The 22,571-nt window shown below is 43.6% G+C and overlaps 1 long non-coding RNA gene across 1 annotated transcript in view; it reads left to right on the top strand.

Moving 5' to 3' along the window:
* The window catches only part of LOC142741140 (uncharacterized), a 76,583-nt gene that overhangs the window by 32,358 nt on the left and 21,654 nt on the right, over positions 1 to 22,571 (top strand). The window contains exons 2-3 of the long non-coding RNA XR_012881012.1: positions 1,917 to 2,046; positions 3,658 to 3,697. This is a non-coding gene — a long non-coding RNA (uncharacterized LOC142741140). The remainder of the gene's footprint in view (positions 1 to 1,916; positions 2,047 to 3,657; positions 3,698 to 22,571) is intronic.

Here is a 22,571-nt window from a genome sequence, read left to right as displayed (position 1 = left end):
GTCATCAATTAAGCAGGCAAAAGGTCTGGAGTTGATTCTGGGTGTGGCACTTGCATTTGGAAGCTGTTGCTGTGAACCCACAACATGAGGTCAAAGGAGCTCCCAATGCAAGTGAAACAGACCATTAATAGTCTTAAAAAAATGAAAACATCCATCAGAGAGATAGCACAAATGTTAGGAGTGGCCAAATCAACAGTTTGGTACATTCTTGAAAAAAAAAAAGGAGCGCACTGGTAATCTCGTGAACAACAAAAGGACTGGACGTCCACGGAAGACAACAGTGGTGGATGATTGCAGAATTCTTTACATGGTGAAGAAAAACGCCTTCACAACATCTACCCAAGTGAAGAACACTCTCCTGGAAGTAGGTGTATCAGTATCTAAGTCTACCATTCAGAGAAGACTTCATGAGAGCAAATACAGGGGATTCACCACAAGGTGCAAACCACAAAATAGCCTCAAAAATAGAAATGCCAGATTATACTTTGTCAAACAACATCTAAAGAAGCCAGCCCAGTTCTGGAAAAGCATTCTTTGGACAAAGGAAACTAAGATCAATCTGTACCAGAATGATGGGAGGAAGAAAGTATGGAGAAGACTTGGAATGGCTCATGATCCAAAGCACACCACATTCTCTGTAAAACATGGTGGAGGCAGTGTAATGGCATGGGCATGCATGACATGCCAAAGGCACTGGGTCACTAGTGATTATTGATGATTTGACTGAAGACAGAAGTAGCCGGATGAATTCTGAAGTGTTCGGGGATATACTTTCTGCTCAGATTCAACCAAATGCAGCAACGTTAATTGAACGTCGCTTCACAGTACAGATGGACACTGACCCAAAACATACTGCAAAATAAACCCAGGAGTTTTTTAAGGTAAAGAAGTGGAATATTCTACAATGGCCAAGTCAATCACCAGATCTCAACCCGATCGAGCATGCATTTCACTTGCTTAAGACAAAACTTAAGGCAGAAAGACCCACAAACAAGCAACAACTGAAGACAGCTGCAGTAAAGGACTGGCAAAGCATCACAAAGGAGGAAATCCAGTGTTTGGTGATGTCCATGGGTTCCAGACTTCAGGCAGTCATTGCCTACAAAGTATTCTCTACAAAGTATTAAAACAAAACACCATTTTATTTATGGTAATGTTAATTTGTCCATTTACTTTTGAGCCCTTGAAATGATGAGGCTGTGTAGAAAAATGGTTGCAATTCCTAAACGTTTCACAGGATATTTTTGTTCAACCCCTTGAATTAAAGCTGAAAGTCTACACTTCAATTGCATCTCAGTTGTTTCATTTTAAATCCAATGTGGTGTCATGCAGAGTCCAAATCATGAAGATCGTTTCACTATCCAAATAATTCTGGACCTAACTGTACATGTCAGATAATCTATTACGGTATGCGGATAACATAAAGGGGGGTTCCCTACTATGTTATCCAAACAAAGCCAAACAGTGTCTCTCTCTTTTCCAAACTTACCATGTCCATTTAATACACGAATGGCCATTCATTTGAATGGTTGTTATGTAATACTACATTTCACCTGCAGTAGTCACTGCAGGGAAAAAAATGTATGGCCAGTCTAAGCTTCTCAAGGCAATTATGCTGATCTCCGGGGGTTTATCATGTTAGACCCATTGAACGTTGAGACCGCTTCAATACATCAAAAGGGTTGTTATATTTAGACAACTCTTTTAATGTTAACAACCGCAGTGAAGGAGATAAGGCTGATATCTCTGATTGATATGCTAGGGAAGGAGGTAATGATAACATCCCTGGTGGTCTAGGGTAGTGCAGGGATAAATAGTTACATCCCTAGTAGTCTATGGTAATGAAGGGGTTGCCTCCTAGCAAGCCTGTATTGTAGACTGCAACAAATAGCTGATGCTACGTTATTTTTCAGCAGAAAAGCAGCGATTCCACCGCAAAAAAACACCTCCTGCAGCCAAACACAGGCTACAGCAGTTACATGGGACAAAACGTCATCCCAGAAGGCCGGCCTGCAGGACGTCAGAGGGACGCATCGCCATGGCTATGTAAGTATGATACTTTATTTTTATGTGCAGTTTTCCGCAGCGGACATTTTAGCTGAAAAACTGCACAACACTTTAGTGCAGTTTTTCATACTTTTAGGGTATGTTCACACGAGGTCATTACGTCCGTAATTGACAGACGTATTTCGGCCGCAAGTACCGGACCGAACACAGTACAGGGAACCGGGCTCCTAGCATCATAGTTATGTACGACGCTAGGAGTCCCTGCCTCGCTGCCGGACAACTGTCTCGTACTGAAAACATGATTACAGTACGGGCAGTTGTCCGGCAGCGAGGCAGGGACTCCTAGCGTCGTACATAACTATGATGCTAGGAGCCCGGCTCCCTGCACTGTGTTCGGTCCGGTACTTGCGGCCAAAATACGTCCGTCAATTACGGACGTAATGACCTTGTGTGAACATACCCTTACACAGCGTATCCTCCATGCGTGCGCAAAAACCACTTACCAGCTCCGTGTGGCAGCAGCATATGATGCGCGGCTGCGTGGTTTTCACGCAGCCGCCATCATTATGACACTCCATTTGGATGTTTGTAAACAGAAAAGCACGTGGTGCTTTTCAGTTTACATTCATCCTTTTGACAGCTGTTGCGCGAATCACGCAGTTCGCTCGGAAGTGCTTCCGTGCGGCATGCATGGTTTTCATGCAACCATTTAACTTCAATGGGTGCGTGATTTGCGCAAAACGCCGAAAGAACGGATATGTCATGACTTTTTTTCAGCGGACTCACGCTGAGTAAAAATCACGCACATGTCCGCACTAATGTCCCATAGACTAATATAGGTCCGTGCGACGCGTGTGAAAATCACGCGCGTTGCACGGACGTAATTCCCGTTCGTCTGAATGAAGCCTTAGTGTGCAGGGCAATTAGGCCAGAGCTATAGACAGACTTTTCGTAGTGAGTTTTTCAAAATTTAACTATTGATTGGAAGCTGGCATCCACAGGATGCATTCAACAATTGCTCTGGACTACAATTGTAGTTAAAATTGGACAATGTCACTAAAAAACCTCTGTGTGTGGCCTTGGAGTTGATACGTCTATCTGATGTGTTTGGATCATATTAAGAATATAAAAAGTGAACTATCCAAAGAGCTTTTGCGTGACTTGAATGTACAGTTGCTTATTAGACTTATGTCTATTTATCTGTACAATGAGGAGTGACAGCTCACATTAGCCAGTAAATGATCCTCAAGTATAAAGAAATGTTCAGAAATATTAGTTTCTCCGTCATAAGCCAGGCTGCTATACCCTTGCGTACAAATCATAGGTTTCAAGAGTAAAGAGGTAAACCTAAATCATTAGCCAATCATTAAATCTCTTCTGCTAGAGCAAATTGCTAATAAATAAGGTGCTTGTGAATTATAGCAGCCATTAATGGATATCCCCAGATAATATGTTTATACTTTGGAAGAAAGATTGGATGCAGGTCATGATGAAAGCAATCTAAAGCTTTATTAGCCTGATCATGTAGACACAAGATGCAGCATACTTTACTCTTAAGATAGTTATAGCAATTATTGAGCATTTTCTGAAAATTGAAATAAAGGTCCTTGAGTTATCATTTTCTGTAAACTGTACTTTGTTGTTTCTCAGATTTATCTGTTTCCTGGAAAGCTGGGTAATAACCCGAATGGTAACTATTACAACTCTTTGCTTGACAATTAATTTTGCTAAAGTCCTAGAAATTTGCTATTCAAGTGTTTGCGAAAACTGGGTGACATTTGTAAAACATGCTGCATTTGATTTCAAGTATTTTTAACATCAAAACCAAGATTATTTTACAAACCCACCATTGTCCCACCAATAAATATCATATTCATTGTATAGATCATACAAAATGAACAATGTTTGCCATTTACATGCTGTTAATAAAATGACCCAGTGAAGAGCTTTGACATTTATCTACATAGTGTAACGTCCACAGTCGTGAACCGTCGTGCTTACCTGTCCCCAGACGGCCGCGGTCATGGAGAAGTGAGTGCCGCGCGGAATCTCCTTCCTGAGAGACGCCGGCACTCACTTCCGCATTATTACACTAGTTCCCGTAGGGTGCGTGCTCCCGCCTGGCCTTAAAGGGCCAGTGCACACACACATGAGGAAAATCTGTAATTAGCCCATGATCACCCTGGACTATAAAAAGGGCTCTGCCCTTTCATTAATTGCCTGAGCCTTAAGATGGATCCTGAGAAAGTAAAGGCCGTCCTGGAATGGCCACGTCCTCAAGGCCTGAGGTCCACACAGTGTTTTCTGGGATTCGCCAACTTCTACCGGCAGTTTATCCCAAACTTCTCATCACTGACAGCTCCCATCTCTACTCTCACAAAGAAAGGTATGAACACCAAGGTGTTGACCCCAGAGGCAGAATCTACATTCAATAGCCCTAAGAGGGCCTTCACGTCATCCTCAACCCTCCATCATCCAGACGGTCTCGACAGTTTTCTTTGGAGATGGATGCTTCCTCTGTTGGGGCATGTGCACTTCTGTTCCAGAGAGGTTCCAAAGGGAGGGTAGTGGTCTGTGGCTATTACTCGAGACTTTTTCTCCCACAGAGCGCAATTACTCTATTGGGGATCGGGAGTTACTGGCCATCAAATTGGCCCTGGAGGACTGGAGACATCTACTAGAAGGTGCAGCTCATTCCATCCTGATATATATCGACCACAAGAACCTCCCCTATCTCCAGTCCGCCCAGTGGCTGACCCCCATCAAGCCGGGTTGTCGCTGTTCTTCGCCCGGTTCCAGTTTGTGCTCCACTACCGGCCCGCGGACAAAAATGTGGGGGCCGATGCACTGTCCAGGCTATTTGAAACAGAGGATATAGTGGAGCCTCCGCAGAGTATCATTGACCCTACTTGTATTATTCCTGCTAATCCTCTGCAAGTTAGTGACATCCCTCCAGGGAGGACTTTTGTGCGGTTGGCAGACAGGAGGAGAATCCTTCGCTGGGGGCACAGCTCCAAACTGGCTGGGCACGCGGGTGCTAGTAAAACCCGAGATCTGATTGCCCGTTATTTCTGGTGGCCCACTTTGCCCAAAGATATTGTGGACTTTGTCTCGTCCTGTACTGTGTGTGCTTCCAACAAAGTTGCTCTCTCCAAGCCTGCCGGTCTGCTCCAACCTCTGCCTGTGCCCAATGCTCCCTGGCAGCATATAGCAATGAACTTTGTCACTGACCTTCCTTCCTCGGCAGGATGCGATACGGTCTGGGTGGTGGTGGACCGGTTCTCGAGGATGGCTCATTTTATCCCGCTGACCGGCCTACCTTCTGCTCCTCGACTGGTGAATCTCTTCATCCAGCATATCTTCCGTTTGAATGGCTTGCCTCTTCATATCGTGTCTGATCGGGGGGTTCAGTTCACCTCGAAATTCTGGAGAGCGCTCTGTAAACTCCTAGACGTGAAGTTGGACTTTTCTTCAGCCTATCATCCCCAGTCTGATGGCCAAGTCGAGAGGATTAACCAAATCATGGAGAATTTTCTTCGCCACATCTCCATGCAGCATGATGACTGGGTACAGCTTCTTCCATGGGCCGAGTTCTCATACAACAACCACCACACAAGTGAGTCCACTGCTTCTACACCATTCTTCATTGTCTACGGCCAACATCCACAAATTCCTCTTCCTGTTCTGGCTACATCCCAGGTACTGACTGACTCTGACCCGGTCCTCTATTCTGCAGGCAGTCGATCGCATGAAGCGAAAAGCAGATGCTAATAGAGGAGAGGCTCTGGGAGCCAAAAGAGAACCTCAATGCTCCTGCCCACATTAAAAAGTTCTTCTCTTGATCTGGTCCCAAGAAGAGGGGGCATAAGAAGGGGGATACTGTAACGTCCACAGCCACAGACCATCTTGCTTACCTGCCCCCCGACGGTCACGGCCATGGACAAGTGAGTGCCGGGGCATTTCCTTCCTGATTGACATCGGCACTCACTTCCGTATCGCTCCACTAGTTCCCATGGGGTGCGCGCACTCGCGCCCGGCCTTAAAGTGCCAGTGTACACACGTGAGGAAACTCTGTAATTAGCCCATAATCACCCTGGATTATAAAAAAAGGTCCTGCCCTTTCATTCACTGCCTGAGCGTTGTTGTGTTTACCTATGTTAGTCTTAGCAAATGGTCCCTTAGTGTTATCCTGTTCCCGTTGTTCCCATGCCCTGCTTCCTGTATCCTATATCCCGTGCTATATCTTTTCCTGTGCCTTAACCTGTTGGAGTCATGTTGTGCCATCGGTCACACCTGCTGATATACACCACATCTGGTGTCTAAAAGTTCATCTGTACCGAGCCTCCATTACTGTCTGGACTATTAAAGGTACTCTTGTACTAGGACTGTTGTTTGGCCAGCTGCTACTCCGCTACGGCGGTGCAGCCTAGTGGGTCCACATACCCACGGATCGTGACACATAGTATGGGGCCACTTGGTGTTTAAAGTGTATAACAATGTGCACTTCCACATAATGAGCTCAGTGCTGCTCCACACGCATGCTCAGCTACTCTCCCCACAGCCAGTTCTCTGCATAATGATCCTCTGTTTACTGCAGAAAAGCCAATAGAAATAGCTTTCTGTCGTACTTGTCAGGAAACGACCAGAGCCTTTGCAGTAGCATGGCAGTAGAGCTAAGAAGACTCCTCCTGAAGAAAAAGCAAGTAGGGACTATATTGTCAGCTGCCAGAGGAGGAAGGAGACTGATTCTACTCAAAACCCCTCCCCTCCAGCAGCACAGATTAGCAGCAGCACAAAGGGGGATACATGGAAGCAGAAAATGGTGAAAAGGGTATTTTATACCCCAGCAATATGATAATTGTTTTAAAACAGCTATTAACAGCATTTCAGACATTTTAGTATTAAAATGATTCATGGGATAGCCTTTTTAACTGTCTGCGCTCCAGTGTCATCACTTCTTTCTCCCAGTCCTGCAGTGGTTCCAATAGGGATGCTAAGTGGTGATTGCGTAGAGACCAAAGCCCTCCAGCCAATCAGAATGAGAGGTGAGCTGTTTAAATCAGCACTCTACTGGACTCAGTACCAGTTATAGGTATTTATACACAACTTTGTTTTTGTGCTTCGATACTAACTAGAACTATAGTGGCCAGGCTTCCCTGAATACTCTTTTGCATTCTCCACTGTACCATATCCTGATCCTGCTTGATCTACGTTACCGGCCCGACTTTTTTTGATCATGTTTACGCGCTACCGTGTTTACATTCTGTCTGATCTACGTTATCAAATCCTTGGCTTCTCTGACTATACACATGCCTACTCAACAGTACCACATATCATATTCTTTCTGGCCTCTCTTACCAACCACTGACCTGGTTAACTACACTCAGGAATATCTGTCTCACTGTCCTACCCTCCCCAGTAATTTTAAGTGACTTTTCCTGTTGCTGTTGCCCATAACAACCTACCTCCAACCATTATCATTGTTTCTGGATCCCCTCCCACTAGAATTTATCCAGGAAAACATTTACCAAACCAGCTAAGGGCAGTGGGGGGGGGGGGGATGAGTACCTCTATCCTAACTAACTAAAGTAGTAGGAAACGGGGCACTATAGGTCCTGTGTGCAACTGCAACTATTGCACCCTCTATAGTTACTCTCTGTGTGGTACTTTCTCTAAAGGGTGAAGTGGGTTATTAAGTGACAACAATAATGATTAAATGCAAACAATAATAAAAGAAGTTGCAGAAGTTGTAATGAGACCTAGTGGTATGTGACAATGCAGAAGAGATAAATTCTCTGTATAAGTCATATTTGTATTTGTATAGCAAACTGTGACAAATAGGATAAGGCTTATATTTGTAAATCAGACCTTAAAGCTCTATTTTTTATAGTTAAAATAAAGGTCTTCATATTCTGCTGTAGTAACATTATTCAATATTAATGCATTTACATAACCCCGTGCTTCACATTATGCTAAATAAAGGCTCGTAAATACTGAACTTGTAAATATTAGAAGTCAAGTCTTCTTTTGTGTCATTTGCCATTTACACAATTTAACCTGAATTCTCAAGTGAAGGCATTTTATGAAATTTTTTTGTTTCCTAAAGACTGGGTGCTTTCACAAGACTTAATAATTTCCCTTGTGGCTTTGTGTACAGCAGTCATTAGATTAATCTATTTATGTTAAAAATATGGTCAAGTTGCCATTTTTTTCTTATATGCTCATAAATATTTAAATTATAGCGCTAGAAGTGGTTTCACAGATAATTTGCATATCTCTAGCCAGTAGTTTGCTGCAATGAAAAGCGGCATTTAAAATTCTTATGAAATTCATGAGAGTTTTGTCAGTGTTATTATGTACTAATAGCAATGAGAATTTCTATTTCTCATAATGCACAAGTGCTCATGACCACTCTGGGTTTTTGCATCTTATTTATCTGTGCTAAAACTATATGAAACCGTTAGTTAAAAGTATAACTTTTTTTAAACTAATCATTGCCTGTGGTTACACAGATAAGGTCTAAAGGATGGAAATAATATACTTGTGTGTGGTGTTTTTTTTATAATACAGGTCAAATAATATTATATTAGACTGATTGGGCATATACCTATATACAGGTACAATTTACTAGCATACATTGTAAATGGTAAACAAAACTTTTCTTTGTTGACGAATATAGGTGGACAGTAAACCCTTTAGGACACAGCCTGTTTTGGCCTTGTGGACACAGATGATTTTTTCAAATCTGACATGTGTCACTTTATATGGTAATAACTCCGGAATGCTTTTACCTATCCAAGCGATTCTGAGATTGTTTTCTCGTGACATATTGTACTTTAGGTTAGTGAAAAAATTTGATCGATAAATTCAATAATTATTTGTGAAAAACTTCAAATTGTAGCAAAAATTTGCATTTTCCTAAATTTAAATGTATTTGCTTGTGAAACAGATAGTAATACCACACAAAATAGTTACTAGTTAACATCCCCCATATGTCTACTTTATGTTTGCATAATTTTTTTTCACGTACTTTTATTTTTCTAGGACGTTATGAGGCTTAGAACTTTAGCAGCAATTTCTCATATTTTCAATAAAATTTCAATAGGCCATTTTTTCAGGGATCAGTTAAGTTCTGAAGTGGCTTTGAGGGCCTTATATATATTAGAAAGTCCCCATAAATCACCCCATTTTGAAAACTGTACCCCTCAAGGTATTCAAAACCACATTCAGAAAATATTTTAACCCTTTAGGCGTTTCACAGGAATTAAGGCAAAGTAGAGGTGAAATGTACAAATTTCATTTTTTTTGTAATAAAAAAAAATCTGTAACACAGAAGGTTTTCAAAGAGAAACGCAACTCAATATTTATTGCCCAGATTCTGCAGATTTTAGAAATATCCAACATGTGGCCCTAGTGTCCTAATGGACTGAAACACAGGCCTCAGAAGCAAAGGAGCACATTATAGTTTCATAGATTGGGTCGTTACGAACGCGGCAATACCAAATATGTGTACTTTTTTTTAACGTTTTTATTTTTCCCTATAATAAATGACTTATTATAGGAAAACAAAACCTTTTATTTTTACACTTTTATAAAACATTTTTATTAACTTTTTTTAACTTTTTACACTTTATATTTTTGTTTATTAACTTTTTTTTTACTTTTTACACTTTCTTTTTTTGACCTGCAGCTCTGATCGCTGCTAGAATACATTACACTACCTAGGTAGTGTAATGTATTCCAACTGTCAGTGTGACGTCACAGTCACTCTGACAGTTGGTCTACGAGGATCAGCAGAGGCTGATCCTCATAGGCTGACATACATGGCAGACTTGGGGGCCTTTGTCTGGCCCCCAGTGTGCCATCACAAGCATCAGAAGCCCCCACGATTGCATGGGGGCTGCTGATGCGCTACAAACCCGCTACATGCGGAGAGCGCAATCGAGCCCCGCATGTAACGGGTTAATTGCCGAAATCAGCGGCGATGAGCCGCTGATCGGCAACACTGGAGAGTGTCAGCTGTCGGGGACAGCTGATCTCCAATTTCCCGATGCACACTGTCGCCGACAGTGTGCATCGGGAACGACACAGTGACTTCCTGTCACTCTGACAGGAAGCCTATCAGGACCAGCCGAAGGTTGGTCCTAATGGGCTTTCGTCCATGGCAGACCCGGAAGCCATTGTTTGGCTTCCGTATGCCATACTAACTATCGGCAGACCCTGCAATTTCGGACGGGGGTCTGCCGATATGTTAGAAACCCCTAAAATTCGGCGATTGCACCCGATCGCCGAATTTAAGGGGTTAATGCGCCGAAATCAGCGGCAAAGGACCGCTGGCCGGCAAGAGGGGAGTGTCAGCTGTCGACGACAGCTGACCTCCCGGTTCCCGGTGCACACTGTCGCCGACAGTGTGCACTGGGATTAACTCAGTAACTGTACGTCCTCGTGCGGGAAGTAACCTCCCGCGAGGACGGACACTTACGTCCTGGTGCTGATAGGGGTTAAGTATAAGTTCAAACAATTTTTTTGTGACGCATACATGTAACATCAGTACCATAAAATCAAATTAATTAGATACATGAGTTGAAGAATAAACAATAATTACATCTCTGGTATCGTTTTGTTTTTAAATGTGCACAATTTGTTTTAAAGAAAACTGTACAAATCCTCAAATTTTTTAATTTGGGACCAATTATCCAAAATCTAACAGTATTTCTAAAATGTATGTTCAATCGACCATCTCTCTTTTTTATAAGTAGATATAAAAATAAATATACATGGAAACAAGAACTGAAATTTACATATAAACAAAAAATATTCTGAAGGATTTACACTTTTGATGAAAACACTCGTTTTCATCCAGACTACAAGAGTTCAATTATAAAATAATCTCAAAATGGTATAAAATAACTGACGTTACATAAAATAGATGGGAAAAAACAACATACTAACAATGTGAGAAAGATATCGGTAACATATCACAAATTTTGATATCTTGCCCACATATTCAGCCATTCTGCAGCGAAATACAATGTATTAGGCTGGATTCACACGAGCATGTTCGGCCCGTAAGGGACGGAACGTATTTCGGCCACAAATCCCGGACCGAACACACTGCATGGAGCCGGGCTCCTAGCATCATAGTTATGTACGACACTAGGAGTCCCTGCCTCTCCGTGGAACTACTGTCCTGTACTGAAAACATGATTACAGTACGGTACAGTTGTCCCGCAGAAACTATGATGCTAGGAGCCCGGCTCCCTGCAGTGTGTTCGGTCCGGGATTTGCGGCCGAAATACGTTCCGTCCTTCATGGACCGAACATGGTCGTGTGAATCCAGCCTTATAAAAAAAATTCTAGGAAAGGATCTAACATTCAATTCTGAATTTATTCTACTAAACCTTGAGGAAGCACATACTACGTGAAACCCTTCGACAGCTCATTATTCAACATCTTTTGGATGGTGTTAAAGCACTCATTGCAAGACACTGGGAAGACTTAGACCCTCCTACTATTCCAAGATGACTAGGCAAGATTAACACTATAAGTAGATACAAAACACATTTTTTTTTAAATAAATATATATTATTTGATAGAACTGAACCTATATTAAATATCGTAACCCCACATATTTGGTTTTACCATATCCATAGCTACTTTACAGAAATTGGAAAAGACCCTAGTAGTTGGCGGGTAAAAAACGTAAATATATAGAAAAATTTTCAAGGCAATAGGAGCCCGTTTTTTTCCCAACTACTTACTAACTAATAGAATAGGATAGTAGAATAAATTAAATACCTTTATTAAATTAGGGACAAAAAACATGAAAATTTAAGACATAAATCTGTCTATAGAACATGAGAGATATAACCCAATGCAAAGTTGACGCTGAGTATAACTACTAGCTATAGTCAATTATATGAAGAATCAGCTCCAGTTAACATTGCGCTAAAAGACTAGTATAGCCCCCCCGACATGTTTTGCCACAGATGCAGCATCCTCAGGGGTTTTTTCTATATAAGATGTGATATATTTCGCAGCAAGTAAATAGTCAGTTCTTGAAGCTATGTTATAGTAGGCAGGGAAAATGGGCAAGCGTAAGGATCACAACTACTTTGGGAAGGGTGAAATTTCGAGCTTGAACAGCACATCTTGAAACTCCAGTCGGCTTTGCAATGCTTTGATTCAGTATAACTACCTTGTGTCTTGTTGCTGTGCTCAGTCTTGCCATAGTGTATTTGTGACATGAAACTGTCTTCTGAAACCTCACCTTTGTAGCAGAGTTTGGCTGTTCCTCACCCACTTTTAAGCCTCCTACACAACTGTTTCTGTTACAGTTAGTGAATATGTTTTTAAAAGTTTGATCATTAGCACCTGTTTGATCTAATTAGTTAATTATGCACTTGACTATAATCCTCCAAAGTCCATGACTTTGTGCAAGTGTACCTAGAAGAATTGATGTTGTTTTGAAGGCAAAGTGTGGTCACACCAAATATTGATTTGATTTGTCTTCTGTTTATTTACTTTGTATTTTGTTAATTGATAAAAAAAAACTAATAAAGCGGTAGGCCAGGAAAAAAAGTGTCCCCCTATCCTTCGCTTGCCTTCCCTAAAACGCCCTACAGACTTTCTAACCAGTTTCTGTTTGATCTCCATCTTCACTGATGCTCTTTCTGTTTGTTTACATCCCTTGCTTCTGTTCCTGTCTGTTTCCTGTCTTGTAACCCACCATACCCATGATCCCTTGCTGAATCTGAGGAGACAGCTTACATCCCCTTCCTCCCTCCACAGAATCTCTGCTATTTGCATACTGCTGCACCCCTTTATGTTCACAGGGTAATTCCCTGCTCTAATTGCAGGCACGCAGCTCCCTCCCTGCACACTGTCACACACAGTGATGATGGAGGTTATTTACAGGAATGTGGGGGTAACACACAGGAATGTTGGGGGTAATACACAGGAATGTTGGGGGTAATACACAGTGATGATAAATTGATACACAGGGATCACAGGGTATATGCTACGATGATGGGGTAATACACAGGGATGATATGACTCCGTCATCCCTGTATATAACCCCCATCATTCCTGTATATAACCCTCATCATCCCTGCATATAACAAGCCATCATCCCTATGTATTACCCCCTACGTGCCTGTATATAACCGCCATCATCCATTTCAATTAGAGATGAGCGAACCGGGACAACCGAACCCGGTTTCGGTCCGAACTTCCGGAAAAGTTCGGTTCGCAGCGAATCCGAACTTCACCGGGTTCGGCCGAACCCGTTTTGACCGAACCCGGTCAAAAATATTATACAAATCGGCAGCCACTTGTCTCTATCAATCACTGATAGAGAAAAGAGGCTGCTGATTAAAAATAAAATAAAAAGCATTTCATACGTACCTGGTCGTTGTCTTGCGGACGAGTCCCTCTTCTTCCTCCAGTCCGACCTTCTTTTCTGACGCGGCAGCCTGTGATTGGCTGCAGCGGCCTCTGCAGCCTGTGATTGGCTGCAGAGGTCTCTGCAGCCCGTGATTGGCTGCAGAGGCCTCTGCAGCCCGTGATTGGCTGCAGCGCTCACATGGGCTGCATCGTCATCAAGGAATGTCGGGCCGGATGTCGCGAGGGACGCGTCACCAAGGCAACGGCCAGGAGACCGGACTGGAGGAAGCAGGGAGTTCCCGGTAAGTATGAACGTCTTTTTTTTTTTACAGGTACTCTATATTGTGATCGGTAGTCACTGTCCAGGGTGCTGAAACAGTTACTGCCGATCAGTTAACTCTTTCAGCACCCTGAAGAGTGACTATTTACTGACGTCGCCTAGCAACGGTGCCGTAATGACGGGTGCACACATGTAGCCACCCGTCATTACGGGGCCTCATGCACACGACCGTAAAAACACCCGTTATTAAGGGTCGTAATTACGACCCGAAATAGCGGGCCCATAGACTTCTGTTAGCCACGGGTACCTTCCCGTTTTCTCACGGGAAGGTCCCCGTGCCGTTAAAAAGATAGAACATGTTCTATTTTTTTATTTTACGGGTCGTGCTCGTAATTACGACTCGTAATTACGAGCACGGCCGGCCACGGGCAGCCGGCCGCTTTTACGAGCCGTGCTGTCATTATAAGGGTATGTTCACACGACAGCGTCCGTTACGGCTGAAATTACGGGGATGTTTCCGCCTGAAAACATCCCCGTAATTTCAGCCGTTACGGCATATGCAGGCGCTTGAACGCCGCGTCCATTACGGACGTAATTGGCGCTGCTATTCATTGGAGTCAATGAATAACGGCTCCAATTACGGCCAAAGAAGTGACAGGTCACTTCTTTGACGCGGGCGTCTATTTACGCGCCATCATTTGACAGCGGCGCGTAAATTACGCCTCGTGTGAACAGACAAACGTCTGCCCATTGCTTTCAATGGGCAGATGTTTGTCAGCGCTATCGAGGCGCTATTTTTGGCCGTAATTCGGGGCAAAAACACACGAATTACGTCCGTAATTAGTGAGTGTGAACATACCCTGTGTTCACACGCACTAATTACGGATGTAATTCGGGATTTTTTGCCCCGAATTACGCCCGAAAATAGCGCTGACAAACATCTGCCCATTGAAAGCAATGGGCAGACGTTTGTCTGTTCACACGAGGCGTATATTTACGCGCCGCTGTCAAATGACGGCGCGTAAATAGACGCCCGCGTCAAAGAAGTGACCTGTCACTTCTTTGGCCGTAATTGGAGCCGTTATTCATTGACTCCAATGAATAGCAGCGCCAATTATGTCCGTAATGGACGCCGCGTTCAAGCGCCTGCACGTGCCGTTACGGCTGAAATTACGGGGATGTTTTCAGGCGGAAACATCCCCGTAATTTCAGCCGTTACGGACGCTGTCGTGTGAACATACCCTAAATTTTATAGCAGCACGGCCCGTAAAATAGAAAAATAGAACATGTTCTATTTTTTTAACGGCACGTGCACCTTCCCGTGAGAAAACGGGAAGGTACCCGTGGGTAACAGAAGTCTATGAGCCCGTTATTGCGGGTCGTAATTACGACCCGCAATAACGGGTGTTTTTACGGTCGTGTGCATAATGGGAGCACGGCTTGGAAAAACGACCGGCTGCCTGTGGCCGGCCGTGCTCCTCTCCTGAAATACTCTGTGCTGCCTTAAACTCTGTGGACAGGTCAGGATCCTGTTTCTTTTAAATGCTGCTAGGGAACCCGCTCGATCCACTATATAAGGCTGCGCTACAGTGCAGCATTTAAAAGAAACAGGATCCTGACCTGTCCACAGAGTTTAAGGCAGCACAGAGTATTTCAGGAGATGAGCGTGCAGATTCAGTGCTGCTGTGAACTCTGCTCTTACCATTACGTAGCTCTCAGTCTGTTACCTCTCCTCCACTCCTGTCCTCAATAACACCTTCACATGATTGGCAAGTCACCACCCCGCACAAGATCCGCACGCTCATCTCCTGAAATACTCTGTGCTGCTGTGAACTCTGCTCTTACCATTACGTGGTGACTTGCCAATCATGTGAAGGTGTTCTTGAGGACAGGAGTGGTAACAGACTGAGAGCTACGTAATGGTAAGAGCAGAGTTCACAGCAGCACTGAATCTGCACGCTCATCTCCTGAAATACTCTGTGCTGCCTTAAACTCTATGGACAGGTCAGGATCCTGTTTCTTTTAAATGCTGCACTATAGCGCAGCCTTATATAGTGGATCGAGCGGGTTCCCCAGCAGCATTTAAAAGAAACAGTGTGTGTGTTTGGGTATGTGTCTTTGTCTGTTTTTGCTTTTATATGTGTGTTTGTGTTTATGTGTGTTTGTGTATATATGGGTGTGTTTGTGTATATATATGTGTGTGTATATATGGGTGTATGTGTATATGTTTGTGTGTAATGTTTGTGTGTGTTTTTGTATATGTGTGTGTTTGTGTATATGGGTGTGTTTATGTGTGTGTTTGTGTATATATGGGTGTGTTTGTGTATATATATGGGTGTATTTGTATATATGTTTGTGTGTAGATGTTTGTGTGTGTGTTTATATATGTGTGTGTTTGTGTATATGGGTGTGTGTTTATGTGTGTGTGTTTGTGTATATATGGGTGTGTTTGTTTATATGTGTGTGTTTGTGTATATGTGTGTGTTTGTGTATGGTTGTTTGTGTGTGTGTGTGTGTGTGTGTGTGTGTGTGTGTGTGTGTGTATATATATGTGTGTAGGTGAGTAGAAGTATTGTTATTGTTCACATTGATAACTGTTTTTTTATGTTGTTGCAGATTTTGATGTACCGATTGGACTACATCTTCGATTCGTTGGACTACTGCGTAGATCTAAGTTTTTTTCAAATTTTAATAAAATGGTTACCGAGGGTTTTGTTGGGGATTTCTTATTTCAATAAAAAAGAATTGTCTTTGTGTTTTTTTTTTAAACTTTATTAGTGCTTAGATAATGGCAGTTGGCTGATTGACAGCGTCCATTATTAAGGCGGTACTTAGTGTTAGCCGGTGCAGAGGCTAGCACTAACCACCCATTATTACCCCGGTACCCACCACCACCAGGGGTGCCGGGAAGAGCTTGGTACGATCCAGTACCCGACCATCTGTTGTGATGGTCGGGTACTGGGGCGGCCGTAGGCTGGTATTATGAGGCTGGGAAGGGCCAAAAACAGTGGACCTTCCCACCCTTGTAATGCTAGGCTGCTGCTGCTGTGTTGTATCGGGCTGGTTATAAAAATGGGGGGGACCCCACGTCGTTTTTTTTTGGAATTTAACAAATTTAACAATAGACGTTGGGTCCCCCACATTTTTAATAACCAGCCATATACAAGGCCGCAGCAGTCTGGCATTACATGGGTGGGAAGGGCCACTGGTTTTGTCCATTCCCAGGCTAATAACACTGTGTTGTATGTGGCTGGTTATGATAAATTGGGTGGAACCCCATGTCTTTTTAAAAAAAAAAAAAAAAAAAAATAATAAAAAAATGACGTGGGGTCCCCCCCACTTTTATAACCAGCCAGATACAACACAGCAGCAGCAGCCTAGCATTACAAGGGTGGGAAGGTCCACTGTTTTTGGCCCCTCCCAGCCTCATAATACCAGCCTGCGGCCGCCCCAGAGCCCGACCATCACAACAGATGGTCGGGTACTGGATCGTACCTGGCTCTTCCCGGCACCCCTGGTGGTGGTGGGTACCGGGGTAATAATGGTGGTTAGTGTTAGCCTCTGCACCGGCTAACACTAAGCCTCCCCTTAGTAATGGATGTTGTCACTCAGACAGCGGCCATTACTAAAGTGGTAGTAATAAAATTTGAAAAGAAAAAGACAAAGATATAGATAAAATATTTTATTGAAATAAAGCACCCCCAACACAACCCTCATTAACCATTTTATTGTAGAAAAAAAAAACTGTCATCGAAGTAGTCCTCAAAACCGACGTAGTCCAAACACCAAACCTGTAAAAAAATAAAATAAATGAAATAAAACATGTCGTAGGCTTAGATTCAGTTTAATGTGTGATACTGACTGTTATACCATGTATAGAAGCCTGCCACGAAGTTGACTTAGATACAGGGCGCCAGCAGACAGTATCATACATGGCCATACAGACATATATACAAACAAACATACATACATACATACATACACACATACATACATGCAAACTATCATACATACATACATGCATACACACACACACATGAAACCATACATACAAACATGCAAAGATACATACATATATACAAGCATGCACAAATATACATGCAAACATAATTACATGCATGCACATATATATATATATATATATATAAACATACATGCAAAAATAAAAACATGCAAACATACATGACAACATACATACATACATGCAAACATGCATACATACAAACATGTATACATACATGACAACATACATACATGACAACATACATACATGCACATATACATTCATGCAAACATACATAAATGCAAACATACATGCAAATATATACATGCAAATATACATACAAACATGCACATATATACATACATGACAACATACATGACGACATACATACATACATGCAAACATACATACATACATACATGCAAACATACATAAAATGCAAACATACATACATACATTCATGCAAACATACATGCAAATATATACATGCAAATATACATGCACATATATACATACATGCAAACATACACACATGCAAACATACATACATGCAAATATATACATGCAAATATACATACAAACATACATGCTCATATATACATACATACATGACAACATACATGCATACATACATACATGACAACATACATGACAACATACATGCATACATACATACATACATACATACATACATACATGACAACATACATACATGACAACATACATACATGACAACATACATGCATACATACATGACAACATACATACATGACAACATACATACATGACAACATACATGCAAACATACATTCATGCAAACATACATTCATGCAAACATACATGCAAATATATACATGCAAATATACATACACACATGCACATATATACATACATACATGACAACATACATACATACATACATGCCAAAAAAAAATAATAATACGTTCATACTTTCTTTCCTCCTGTCCGGCCTCCAGCGATGACGTTTCATCCATGTCGCCGCTGCAGCCTGTGATTGGCTGCAGAGGCGGTCACGTGGGATGAAGCGTCATCCTGACGTGCGTGACCGACACTACAGCCTGTGATTGGCTGCAGCGGCGAAAGGGATGAAACGTCATCGCTGGAGGCCGGACAGGAGGAAAGTAAGTACGAACGTATAATTTTTATTTTTTTATTACATTTAAATTGTATTTTCCGCGCGCCGAGCATGTACTGTGAAGGTTGCTGAAAGAGTTAGTGCAGCCCATTAACTCTATCAGCACCCGAGACAGTAGCATGCTCGGCGCACGTAAGTGACAGGTTCGGTCCGAACTAGTTCGGTCCGAATCGAACTTTTTTGTGAAATTCGGCGAACTAGCCGAACCGAACTTTTGAAAAGTTCGCTCATCTCTAATTTCAATTACCCCCAACATCCCTGTGTATAACCCCAAACATCCCTGTTTATAACCCCCAACATCCCTGTTTATAACCCCCCCAACATCACTGTGTATTACCCCCATCATCCTATATCGGGATGATGGTAGTTCTATACAGGCATTATGGGGGTAATAGACAAGGATGTTGGGGGTAATAGACTAGGATGTTGAGGGTAATAGACAGGGATGTTGAGGATAATAGGCAGGGATGTTGAGGGTAATAGACAGGGATGTTGAGGGTCATGTAAAACCATCAGCCCTGTATTTATGTAACAATCGGGGCACGTGGAGATTGAGGAATAACAACGGCGTCCCCTCCTCCTTCTACATCAGAGAGTAGAAGGAGCAGGTGGCGTGTACTAGGAGAGGCGACGCTCTGTGTCTTTGATCAGCCAGCACTTCCGGCTGAGCAGAGGCACGGCTCGTCATCAACTACCTTTCTATTCACACAACATGTTCTGAGTGTTGGCTGTTTTGGTCCGTTTTTCTCTGCCGTTTTGAATCCAATTTGCATCCGTTCTGTTCCCGTTCCGGGCCGTGTTTTCGTTTTTAATGGTCGATTTTCCCCCGTTTTGCATCCGTTTTTTTCCCTGTCTGTTTTTAAAATGGATGAATTTCATTTGTCAATTTTTTGCCACACACTTCCCTCTGTATTTAATGCCACACAGCCCCTTTAGATACTGCCACACACTTCCCTCTGCAGATAATGTCACACACTTCCCTCTGAGATAATGCCACACAGCTCCCTCTAGATAATGACACACTGCCCTCTGTAGATCTTGCCACAGATCCCCTGTAGATAATGCCACAGCTCCCCTGTAGATAATGCCACACAGCCCCCTGTAGATATTGCCATAGCCCCCTTCAGATAATGCCACACACTGCCCTCTGAAATAATGCCACACAGCCCCCTCTAGATAATGACACACTGCCCTCTGTAGATATTGCACACAGATCCCCTGTAGATAATGCCACAGCTCCCCTGTAGATAATGCCACACAGCCCCCTGTAGATACTGCCACAGCCCCCCTGTAGAAAATGGCACACATTGCCCTCTATATATTATGCCACACAACCCCCTCGAGATAATGATACACACTGCCCTCTGTAGATAATGCCACAGATCCCCTGTAGATAACGCCACAGCTCCCCTGTAGATATTTCAACACACTACCCTCTGTAGATAATGCCATACACGTGCTGCGCAGCCCTCCTGTAGGCAGTGCCACACAGCCCCCCTGTAGGTAGTGCCGCATAGCCCCCTTGTACATAGCAGCCCCGTAGATGGCATCCACCCCATAGATGGCACCCACTTATAGATTGCTCCCTCCCCAATCCTGTAGATAGTGCCACTGTAGGAGACCGCTACAGAAGTAGTCCCTGACGTCACAGTCCATTTATGGACAGTGATGTCAGGGACTTCTCCTGGTGCAGAATCCCCAGCCACAGCTGTGTCAGGGACGGCTGTTGCCGGGGATTCCGCTTCAGGAAAAGTTTTTGACGTCACTATCCAAATATTGACAATGACGTCAGTGACTTCTCCTGGAGCTGAATCCCCAGCCACAGCTTTGGCAACGAATCCTGCTAATATCGTTCCCAAACATGACTATGGAAACAGAAAAAGGGGTTTAAACATTGAACTCTGAAGATCAGAGGTGTAATTATTGATCATGGGGCCATAGCTAAATTATCAATGGGCCCCCTTCCTTTTTAACAGATCCACACATATACACACCTATTGTATAATATACAGGGTATTACTTACACCCCATGCCCTAATGAATTCCTCTGTCAGTTCTGTAATACAGTATAATTCTATTCACTGGTTGATGAAGTTGCAGCTCACAGCCTGCACAGTATTAGTCAGTGTTGTGCTCGGCTCCTCCCCTTCCCTCTGCACAAGCCGATCATCAGTTCAGTGTACTGTGCGGCAACAGACCAATCAGAACCTGTTGTTTAGGAAAAGTGCTGATTGGTTTTAGTGAACTAGGTGCACAGCACAGTATACAGGAACAAGGTACACTGGGAAACTGGCAGACACTGGGAGACCATTAGCACGACAAACTATGGGTAACGAACAACGCTCTGGCAAAGAGCAAGAGGGCAGAGCCCTTTTTATAGCCCAGAGAATCCTGGGGTTGATTGCACACTTCATGCAAAATGCGCGCATTGGCCCTTTAAGAGCGTGCACGTGCGGGCGCGCGTGCCTTCCGGAGATAGACTCGATGTCCAAAAGTGAGTGCCGGCGCCTCACAGGAGGACGACGCTGCACACAGGTGAGATGTCCATGTCCACGGCCATCGAGGTTAGAGTCATAACGACTAGTCGTGACCATAGACGTTACAGTATCCCCCCTCTTACACCCCCTCTTCTTGGGACCAGAGCGGGAGAGAAACTTCCTCGCGAGGGCAGGAGCATTGATGTTCTCCTGTGGCTCCCAAGACCTCTCTTCTGGGCCGAACCCCCTCCAATAAAATGTCCTTCCTCCCACCTGCTTGGTAGCCAGAATCTCCTTTACTTCGAAAGTCCCCGATGAGCCGCCAGGGACCACTGCGGAACTAGGAGTCCTGGAGTAGCGGTTCAGGACCACGGGTTTCAGCAGAGAGACGTGGAAGGAGTTAGGAATCCTGAGGGTAGGGGGGAGCCGCATCTTGTAGGATACCGGGTTGATCTGTAGCAGGATTTCGAAGAGTCCGAGGAACCTAGGAACAAATTTGCACGACGGCACCTTCAGCCGGATATTCCTAGAAGACAACCAGACTTTAGTCCCTTGAAGGAACTGCGGAGGTGCCCGTCTTCTTGTATCTGCCTTTCTCTTCATTCGGTCCACCACCAGCAGGATTGAAGATCGGGTCTGTTGCCAAATCTGTAGGAAGTCCCTGAAGGTCGAGTCGGCTGCAGGAACCTGGGACATACTAGAAACAGGAAGAGGTATACGAGGATGCTGACCGTAGACGATGAAGAATGGACTGGAAGTGGTCGACTCACTGGTGTGGTTGTTATAAGAGAACTCTGCCCACGGGAGCAACTGCACCCAATCATCATGGCGCCTGGAAACAAAGTGACGTAGATAGTTCTCCATAATCTGGTTAACTCTCTCGACTTGCCCATTGGACTGGGGATGATAGGCCGAAGAGAAGTCCAATTTTACACCGAGAAGGCCGCAGAGTGCTCTCCAAAACTATTAGGTGAACTGGACCCCTCAGTTCGAGACAATATGCAGGGGCAAGCCGTGCAGACGGAAGATGTGTTGTATGAAGAAGTTAGCCAATCGCGTAGCAGACGGCAGGCCGGTCAAGGGAATGAAATGAGCCATCTTGGGAAATCGATCCACCACCACCCAGATCACACTGAAACTCGCAGAAGAAGGAAGATCCGTGACAAAGTCCATAGCGACATGTTGCCAGGGGGCAACTGGCACAGGCAGTGGTTGGAGCAGGCCAGCAGGTCTGGAGTGAGCAACTTTATTTGCTGCACATAC

The sequence above is a fragment of the Rhinoderma darwinii genome, chromosome 2 (genome assembly GCF_050947455.1).
Source record: "Rhinoderma darwinii isolate aRhiDar2 chromosome 2, aRhiDar2.hap1, whole genome shotgun sequence".
Classification (NCBI taxonomy): Eukaryota; Metazoa; Chordata; class Amphibia; order Anura; family Rhinodermatidae; genus Rhinoderma; species Rhinoderma darwinii.
The sequence above is the reverse complement of the archived record's forward strand: the minus strand, read 5'-3'. Positions and strand labels throughout refer to the sequence as shown.